The sequence below is a fragment of the Portunus trituberculatus genome, chromosome 19, assembly GCF_017591435.1.
Source record: "Portunus trituberculatus isolate SZX2019 chromosome 19, ASM1759143v1, whole genome shotgun sequence".
NCBI classification, from domain to species: domain Eukaryota; kingdom Metazoa; phylum Arthropoda; class Malacostraca; order Decapoda; family Portunidae; genus Portunus; species Portunus trituberculatus.
The window spans coordinates 15,548,090-15,558,089 of NC_059273.1; the positions used below are offsets into that span (position 1 = coordinate 15,548,090).

Here is a 10,000-nt window from a genome sequence, read left to right on the forward strand (position 1 = left end):
AGTTAATAGAAATATATGAAGAAAATGTGTTGTTATATAATGTGTACTGTTTCCTATAATTTAGCTAATTAGTGAACCATTTAAGTGGTGTGCCGCGGATGCCATAAACTTTCAATTTTTCTAACAAAATGGAGTGGGAAATGGTATCAAAAGCTTTTGACAGATCACACAAAACAGATATCTGATATCCCTTATTGTCAATAGTCGTGTTTATTTGCTGACAAAATTCATGTAGAGCAAGCTTGGTGGAGTAGTTAGGGCGAAAACCAAATTGATTATTTGTTAGGATAGCGTGTTTTGATATAGAATCCCTTAATGTTTGGGCTACAGCTTTCTAAAAAAATTTACTAAAGGTGGGAAGGATAGAAACTGGTCCGTAATTGTTTTGATTTGGCTTGTCACCTTTTTTATGGATCGGAGTAACCCTGGCAACTTATAGATGTTTGGGAAAACAACCTTCATCAGAAGACTTATTAACAATATAAACAAGGAATGGTGAAATTTCAGTGGAACAAGTTTTTATGACCTTAATGCTAATGTCGTCGAAACCTGGAGCAGTCAATTTAAGGTTGCTGATAATATATATATATATATATATATATATATATATATATATATATATATATATATATATATATATATATATATATATATATATATATATAGAGAGAGAGAGAGAGAGAGAGAGAGAGAGAGAGAGAGAGAGAGAGAGAGAGAGAGAGAATCTGGAAAGTTCTTCTAGCGTTTTTAATTTTTCATTATAACAAACTACAGCCAAAAAGTTATATACCTCCAATGCACAAAAATAACAAATTTCTTACAATGTCTGTGATGAGCTAACTGCAATGTTTATGGACAATGGCAATGTGAACATGTTTGACGTACTGTACTTGGTGTCATTCCCTCCTCCCCTCTCTCTCTCTCTCTCTCTCTCTCTCTCTCTCTCTCTCTCTCCCTAGTTCCTATTTCCTTTATCTTTTTTTTTAAGCTCCAATTCCTTTCCTTCTTTTTTTAAATTTTTTTTATCAAGATCATGTTAATTTAGTGGAATGTTCAAAATCAGAATCCTCATAATGAAGACGTCAATTAGTTATGATTTTCAGTCATTCATCTCAAATATAAAAACACTATAAAATTCATTATTCATAACAGAAGAGGTAAAATCTAACTTAGTTACCGCAACATTTCAACAAAGAAACTATAAGATGACCTCAAAGAAAATATGTTTTAACAGTAACTAAAACAAACAACGTCGAGAAACCCCTCGTCTTTCTTCAGCATTACTGTCAGGAAGGTGAAAGTGTGTGAATACAGGGTAAGTGTGTGAATAGAGTAGGTACACTTCTCATCTCTACGAGTCACTGGATAAATGTGAAGCAGGTTTGATAAGTCTATGGGTGTTGGGGAAGGGCCTTGGATAATGTCTTTTGCATGGATTCTCTATAAAACCTGTTGTCAGTAAGTAGAAATCCATGGAAGCAAGTATTGTCACTATCAGATATGCCAAGCGTTCATTTTTTACACATTCATCACAAACGTAAACGGATGAAGTGAGTGTCATGGCCCGGCCTTGGACTATGAATAAATATACTGAAAACAAGAACATCAACAACTGAATACGAGATAAATCCTTAACCACTAGACGCTTTCAAGGGGAGGAGAATCGAGCCTCTGTCTAGAAGAGGAACACTGCTCTAGATGTTCAGAAGTTGAGACCATAAATATCTTCAGGTCTCCAGATCTTGTTTGGTTGCATTGTTCTTATGGTCATGATATTTGCCGTATGAATAACTAAAGAAGTAAAACTACAGAAACATAACTGGAATAAAGCAACACCACAGTAAGAAGTCTAACTGGCAACTACACTTTCAGGCACTTTGTAACCTATTCCCTTCACTTCACAGACAAGATTAATCATACAAGAACTCGAGAACAATATGTCACTGCAGCAGTAAGGTAATTTTCAACGAGAACGAAGATTTGGCAAAAATGTAAGGAGTTATGTTACTGATGGGGGAAAAATGAGTTCAACGACAAACAATACCAACGCTGCTCTTGTGTTTTGTTTGTGCTTCTCGTAAGGCAGGCCAGGTGTTCCCAGGTGGTGGCCTAGAGCAAATTAATCTTCACTTCATGTCCTGAGTTCACTACAAAACAGAAGATAAAGCTTGTTTTCGAGGCTGAATATCTCTCTCTCTCTCTCTCTCTCTCTCTCTCTCTGTGTGCGTGTGTGTGTGTGTGTGTGTGTGTGTTGTGTGTGTGTGTGTGTGTGTTCTTATATGACAATAACGTTGATAGTAATGTTGATAAAGAGGAGGAAGAGGAGGATGACGGTGAACATAACGATGACGACGTTATGCCTACAATCTTGGTCTCACGTCGATGTGGTCTTTCCCAGGTGTGCTTGTCACCGGAAGTTTTTCACCTGACATGCCGCTTAAATTCAATGAGGAGTTCCCACACTCAACCAGTTGACGCTAAACACCAGCACAATGCGAGGCCTCCTTCTGCTACTGGCTGGGGTACTGCTGCTCTCAGCCGTCGACGCAAGGGGATTCTACGGTGAGTTACAAATTACCTCACTCGTGTCACGGGGTGCAGGGTCCCAAACAATGGATCCGAGTGCGGCCAGAAGTGAGCCGCATGACCTTGGGTATTGTAAAAACTTAGGTATTGCTTCTTTCTCGATGCTTGCTTTCTTTGAATCCTACAGTATGTGCACCAGTGCATGGATGAATATATGCAAATAAGGCCATGGGAAAAACTGAGCAAGCTATGCCAAATCCACAGGGAATGTAAACTCTCTTAAAAAATGGTGGCCGGTGAGGTCCTCATTCTGCATTATGAACCTTGAATTTCAATAGCGTATACGTATCTCTTGTTCAGGGAATATGATCACTCTCTCTCTCTCTCTCTCTCTCTCTCTCTCTCTAGGATATTGTTTCGTCGGCGACGGCAAGATAGTGCCTAACGGTAGTACGTGGACTGCATCGAGGTGCCGCCAGGGTAAATGCATTGATGGCAGCGTGACCTACGTGGGGTGAGTACCAGAGTCATTCCGCATCCAGTCAGCCGATGATGTGACAGTACTAGTGTCAAGCGCGCTGCCAATGTAGGGAAGTGTCTGCAGCGACCGTAAATATCAGAGAGAGAGAGAGAGAGAGAGAGAGAGAGAGAGAGAGAGAGAGAGAGAGAGAGAGAGAGAGTGTGTGTGTGTGTGTGTGTTTGAGCGCGCCTTAGGAATAGTCGTGGTCATCATCATCATCATCATCATCATCATCATCATCATCTTCACTTTGTATTCCTTGTTTCCCCAGATGCTTCACCAAGCCTCCAGAGGACCCGTCATGTTATTCCGACCAAGACCTGTCCCAGCCCTACCCGCACTGCTGTCCTCTCATATTCTGCCGCTGACCGTCCCTCCCCAAGACCTCACTGTGTCTGGACCAGGACCGCTCTACACGACTACCTCTCATTAACACAAAACACTAATATAATAGTCAAAATTGCCACTTCCTATATTTCTGGAGGCATTACAAGCATTAACCCCTTCAGTACTGAGACACATTATTACCATGATTCTTTTTATACGATTAGACAATTTTATTTACATTAGAAAGTGGTCTATGAAAGTCAGAATATTAATGACCAGAGTCTTTACAATTTGAATCCCCACATAAGTTTCTGAAGCTGTTTAAAATCACCAAATAGTAAGCAGAATAAATACGAAAACGCGTCATGGTCTGAAAGGGTTCATGCTATCAAAGTTCGAATCAAAACTCACTTAATGCCATGGATGTACAGCATAAAAAAAATGCATGAAAAAAATAAATAAATAAAAGAAATCAAATGTTACGTATTGCCTTTTCTTTATAAAGAAAAATAAAGAGAAATAACAAACCACACGCACTGAATTAACACAAACCACAAAATACCGATGTATGTACAACCACGGAGGATATTGTGTAAGGGAGGCGGGACACACGGAGCTTCTATTCCCTCTATACATTTGCGCTGAGTGCCGCCCTGATCCCCTTTGGCACTAACTCGAACGCCAACACTCGGGTCATCACCATTTGGCCGCCGCAGCTCCGACGCCTTCATCGCCTATGTAAATCTTGCAGTGTGGTGTGTGTGAGGTGCTGCGGGGGAGGCTGGTGAGACTGCGGGCGCCGGCAGAGAAGTCTTGTCCTTCATTTCCTTTAGCTTTTAATTTTATGATATGGAGAGAGAGAGAGAGAGAGAGAGAGAGAGAGAGAGAGAGAGAGAGAGAGAGTATGATTTAGGAGAGCATAATTCAAGCTTATAATCTCGCGTAGTGTCTATGTTGGGGTGATGACGATGATGAGAAGGATGTAGAAGTATTAAAGTATTAACATTACTATAAAAGGTGTTTGTCCCAGAAAAAACAAAAAACGAAAAACCTACAAAGCAAATGGTTAGAAAAGGAAAAATTGTCAGTGGTATCACATCCTACTTTTCTTTTATAGTGAGGGAATAAAGGATAGAGAAGGACGGGACACAATGAGGCAAACATCAAAACTTACGTTACATGCCAAGCTAATGAAAAAAAAGACTCCTCCTTTTAAACGTTGTCTTTCCCGATCATGGACTGTTTTTGAAGACCGTAGAGACTTTCAGTTATGCTTTTATGAATGATTTATTTTTCCTATTGATAATGAAGAACACCGGTTAAACAATCATTCGAACTAAGAGGAACATACTTGACAGCTGCGATGAATTTCCATTGGAGCCGTATGTAAGAGATGGGACGACGAAATGTTATGCAGTACGTTCTAAAATGTTATTGAAATGGTAGGTATTCTCTAAGAGGAAAGAGCTTGTGATGTTTGCTGGAGGTGCGCCTCAGAGGGTGATCCAGTCAGTATAGAGTGACAAACTAATGAAATGAAAATAGACTAAAATTTCTATTCAAGTTAAGAATACCAAGGTTTAATCTACTGGATATTGTTATTCTGCATTTATGTAAAAAGAATAATTAACGAGTTTATGTGAATCCAGTAACAAAAGGTTAATAATACTCATTGTTTAGAAAATAGTCAAGAATCTCACTCGCTCTCTCTCTCTCTTATTCTCTCTGTGTGTCACGAGGCAATAACCTTACACTGCTTCATATCACTTTCCCATTTCACCTAGTGCAGTCTTCCCCTACACACGCCCCCGGGCCACGACCACTCCTCACTTGCCCTCGCGCGTAATAATACCTTCAACAGCTCGGACTCTGCACTGTGTCAAAATTATTCATCAGCCATGTTTGGTGTTTCATTCATGTAATTCAGGTAGATCTGCCGCGTGGAGAATACCTTATTTGCTAGTTTTGCTAATGAATCTCGTGGTGTGTCGTGGTAAGAGCAGTTTTGGGTTTGTTATTTATGAAAGTCACGTCATGTTGGGCGCCACTTTTTTTTTCTGAAATGTGATTTTTTTTTTTTTCTAAGTGGTAACGCTAAAGCACTTTTACCTAAGCGTTCTTCTTGAGGCACTGAGGGAAGTCGCTAATTTCGAAGAGGTTATAGAAATACTTGATCAAATATATAATTAGGGAGGATATATACTTGGAAAATCTAGGTGAATATAAAAGTTTTAACCAATGGTCTCGCTATGAAAAAAAAAAAGAGAACATACAGAAAGGCAAAACCATTTTCGCGAGGGAGTGAGTCGCAGCTAACTGGAAAAAGCGAGTCTGGGAAAAAAAAAACTAGATCTATTATATATGTCAGGATCGCAGCGCAGACAGACAGACCGCCAGCCACCTGCATAAAAAAGGCAGTATGTACCAGTCCATACGCGGCTCACCCACCTACGCAAAAAACAAAAACAAAAAATGGTGAAAGAAATGTTTACAGCCAATACCGAGTATTTGATTGCATTTGCCTCCACCAAGTCAAGAAATTGTCATAAAAATGCATTAAGTTGTTAATCTCATCTAATATGCAAACTACATTTTCGCAGTTTCTAGGTAAGGCATACAAGTACACGCACACGCACACACACACACACACACACACACACACACACACACACACACACACACACACACACACGCATGACGTCAAGCACTTTAGAACTTCGCAACTAACTCCCGGGAAAGTCAGTTCTTCACACGAGAGCGAGAAAGTTCTATCTACCGTTGCTCTTATATACAATAAATTTCGAGCTCTATACGACTTAATATCCTTACTTTATTCTCTATTCACTGAAAAAAAAAACTTGACATATCAACTGACAATTATCAAAGTACATGTTCCAAAGTAATAAGCAGTCTCGTCCACAGCATGCACACGTCTCATTACACTACACTATACATGCAATACACTCTGGAAAGTTAATACTTGAGTTGGTCAGAATGCTAAAAATTGTGCGCTGTTACGATATTTTTTGTGAACTATTCATGATCACTGTAGGGGGACAGGAGGGCAGCGGCGTACCGAGGTTAGGAACAGATAGAGGTGATTAATGAATGCAGCTGATTCACATATAGTAATGAAAGGGGAGCGCTTTCCCTGAATATATAAAGTTGAGTTCATACTTGATGTGCACGGGCTGTCATGCATTATGCTGATGAAACTAATAGCGTTATAAATGATTACATGTGATTAGGGTGCCAGAAAATGGACACGGTAAGGGAATGTGCAGCAAAACAGAAGCAAAGTTAGCTGCCACTGATCCCTTCATCATTAATACATTGAAGCCTTTACTCTATACAATGAAGCACAAACTAATTATAGTAAAAAACTACACATTTTAAAACTTTCATCTGGGAATTCTTGAATCAGGCTGGACTTCACTCCGCCTTCACATGCTCTCAAACAACCAAAGAAGAAACAAAGGTAATTGCAAATAGTTCTACAAATTACCACGAGACAGTATTACCTAAACTTAATGTACAACTATAAAAACTGCAATCACCAATACTATCCTAAACAGCCATGCGTTCTCGCTGGTCACTATCACAACGTGCTATCATCACAACATTACAACATTAACATTTACAGTTTTAGAGCTGATAACATGACTTTTAATGCCTGCTAATATAAAACTGTACCATAAATTATTCAAAATCCTTTACATAAAGACATCATTTTACACTTGCTGTGATGAAAAAATACACGACATTTCCAAGATAATTCAAACATATATACATACATAAGGCAATAAAGCTATATAGAAATTCTACTAGTAAGTGTGTGCTTTTTGTGTAAGAGGGGAGAGCTGACCAAGCGGAAAACAAATGGTTAACTTAAAATGCCTGTTTCATTAGAAGTCCAAGAGAATTAGCCAAAGGAAAGGGAAAAATATTTTGAAACCTTAATTTTTTTTGTTTGTGTGTGTGTGTGTGTGTGTGTGTGTGTGTGTGTGTGTGTGTGTGTGTGTGTGTGTGTGTGTGTGTGTGTGTGTGTGTGTGTCCTATGCTCATGATATCCTGTCTCTGTTTTTCTAATTATCTCATTCACTGCCTTTAATCTTTACATTTCAATCTATCTAATCTGGGCCACACTCAACCCCGAATCAAAATATTGTGAGGTGAAACAAATTAACAAAACAAACCCTGGCAAATATTTTTTCTTTTTGTTTAGGGAAAAGATAAAAGTGTTCACGAAGTGGTTAGGATGTCTTTAACAATGATTTTGTCCTGAAAACTCAATAACTTCCACTACTGTATCGAGTTAAAATGGAAGTTATCGGGATTTTCTATGGATGTTTGCAAAATACTGATAGTGGCCGCCGTGGTACAGTGGAACCATGCGTGCTTTGGGGTCCGAGGGTCTACAAGCGCACGGGTTCGCATCCTGTCCACGGTCCGAGTGTAGGTTGGGCATCCTCACTCGGGGCAACGGTTTCCTAGCGGGTGGGCTTTGAGATAGGAGGTACCCTAATAAGTATCCCCTTTAGCCCATAAATTCCCGTGAAAAGCCCACATGGTATAAAACAAAAAAAATCAGCAAAATTAGTAAATAAAAAGCAGTTATGACAATCTCATAACTTTTGTCTTGAAAACCCTTTAAAACTTCCACTACATTGATCTGACTTTAGTGAATTGCTTGGATTTTTCATAAGCGTTTTCAGAATGTTGGTATAGTAATAGCTTTAATGGGTGATACAACCAATAGTAAGAAGAAAAAAAAACTCATAAAAGCTTTAGTCATCACGTAAGGGGCCTTCATAATAATCATAGAAAGACCCTGTAGTGTTTCAAAATAGTCAATTAAACACAAAGATTGTCAAGAAGCTCAGACTCAGAGAATTGTTCTTCAAATAATCATTCATCATAGAGGAAGACCAAATTAAACAGGCAAATAAAGAAATGGGAGTAACTGGTTACATTATTTGCCTGAATAATAATCTATCACTCTTAAAAGAGAGAGAGAGAGAGAGAGAGAGAGAGAGAGAGAGAGAGAGAGAGAGAGAGAGAGAGAGAGAGAGAGAGAGAGAGAGAGAGAGAGAGAGAGAGAGAGAGAGAGAGAGAGAGAGAGAGAGAGAGAGAGAGAGTTTAGTTGCATGAATAATAGTCTATCCCCTTTAAACGAGATAGATAGATAGTTAGACAGATAGATAGATATATTGATTGATAGATAGATAGATAGATAGATAAATAGATATATATATATATATATATATATATATATATATATATATATATATATATATATATATATATATATATATATATATATATATATATATATATATATATATATATATATATATATATATATATATATATATATATATATATATATATATATATATATATATAGAGATATAGAGAGAGAGAGAGAGAGAGAGAGAGAGAGAGAGAGAGAGAGAGAGAGAGAGAGAGAGAGAGAGAGAGAGAGAGAGAGAGAGAGAGAGAGAGAGAGAGAGAGAGAGAGAGAGAGAGAGAGAGAGAGAGAGAGAGAGAGAGAGAGAGAGAGAGAGAGTTTGCGGAAGCCATCCCTCAACAAATTATGTGGTCATTGTAATAAATGCATCTTGAATTAAGGAGTGTAAGTGTAATTGTTTTTTTTCCAGCAGGCGGCGAGGGGAGGCGAGGACTGTCACGGAAACAGTTCAAGAAAGTCGTAATCTTAATGACCCCGTAATTATCCAAATAAGTGTGAGATTATAAGGAAAGTGGTCGTTGAATTCGTTTATATAATGGCTCGATAGTCGGGACTTTTAATGTAAAGTGAGAAAGCTTCATGAGTAGGGGAGGAGAATGTGAGAGGGTAACATTAAGGAGAGGAGGAGCATGGTGTGAGGGGACGCTGTGAGAGGGAGAGAGAGAGAGAGAGAGAGAGAGAGAGAGAGAGAGAGAGAGAGAGAGAGAGAGAGAGAGAGAGAGAGAGAGAGAGAGAGAGAGAGAGAGAGAGAGAGCCCTTCCCTTAAGAGGAAACACAATCATAAAATGTTTCAGAAAAAAAATGGGAGTGTAGTTTGCAATATTTTCTTTATTTCATCTGATTCTTTTCACATTAGGGGTAAATAAAAGATAAACAAAAAGAACGACGATGAGAAGGGTGTTGGAGGTACGAGAGTAAGTATATCACTACTGCACACCACTTCGAAAACCCTCAATTTCTGACATATACCTTTACCCACACACTCCAAGAAAGAAACTCATGACCGCCTTCTCTACTAATCCTACTGATACTCAAAGACAACCAACAAAGCAAACACCACTGACGCTTTGATACACAGTACTTGACAGCAGTACAGGGTGTGTGGCTTATTTATTTCAAGCATCACCGTGTGTGCAATGCAGGATGTGCTTTATTCCGTTGATATTCCTCGCCATACAGTGCAGCGTTCCTGTCTCAGCTTTACACATGTATTGCAGTAAGAAAAGCAGAGCAGTAGTAAAACGTCATAATGGCAAAGCTCACGTTCTGCCGCTCCAAGACACCACGGCACACACGAGAACAGAGTGCCAGCCTCCTGAGTCGTGTTTGGCGAGGCACAACGTACCAGCCTCGCCGTGCACTGCCTCACATGACGC

At 39.1% G+C, this 10,000-nt stretch overlaps 1 protein-coding gene across 4 annotated transcripts in view; it reads left to right on the forward strand.

Moving 5' to 3' along the window:
• LOC123506105 (UDP-glucosyltransferase 2-like) overlaps nucleotides 1-3,855 on the forward strand; it is a 17,181-nt gene extending 13,326 nt beyond the window's left edge. For 2 of the 4 annotated variants that reach the window (XR_006675345.1, XR_006675346.1), the window contains exons 8-10: nucleotides 2,399-2,562; nucleotides 2,935-3,040; nucleotides 3,318-3,855. The gene's annotated coding sequence lies outside the window, so the exon portion shown is untranslated. Of the gene's footprint in view, nucleotides 507-2,398; nucleotides 2,563-2,934; nucleotides 3,041-3,317 lie in introns of those variants that run through there. The other 2 variants (XM_045257976.1, XM_045257977.1) reach the window with 1 other exon arrangement.
• Nucleotides 3,856-10,000: the final 6,145 nt, after the last annotated feature.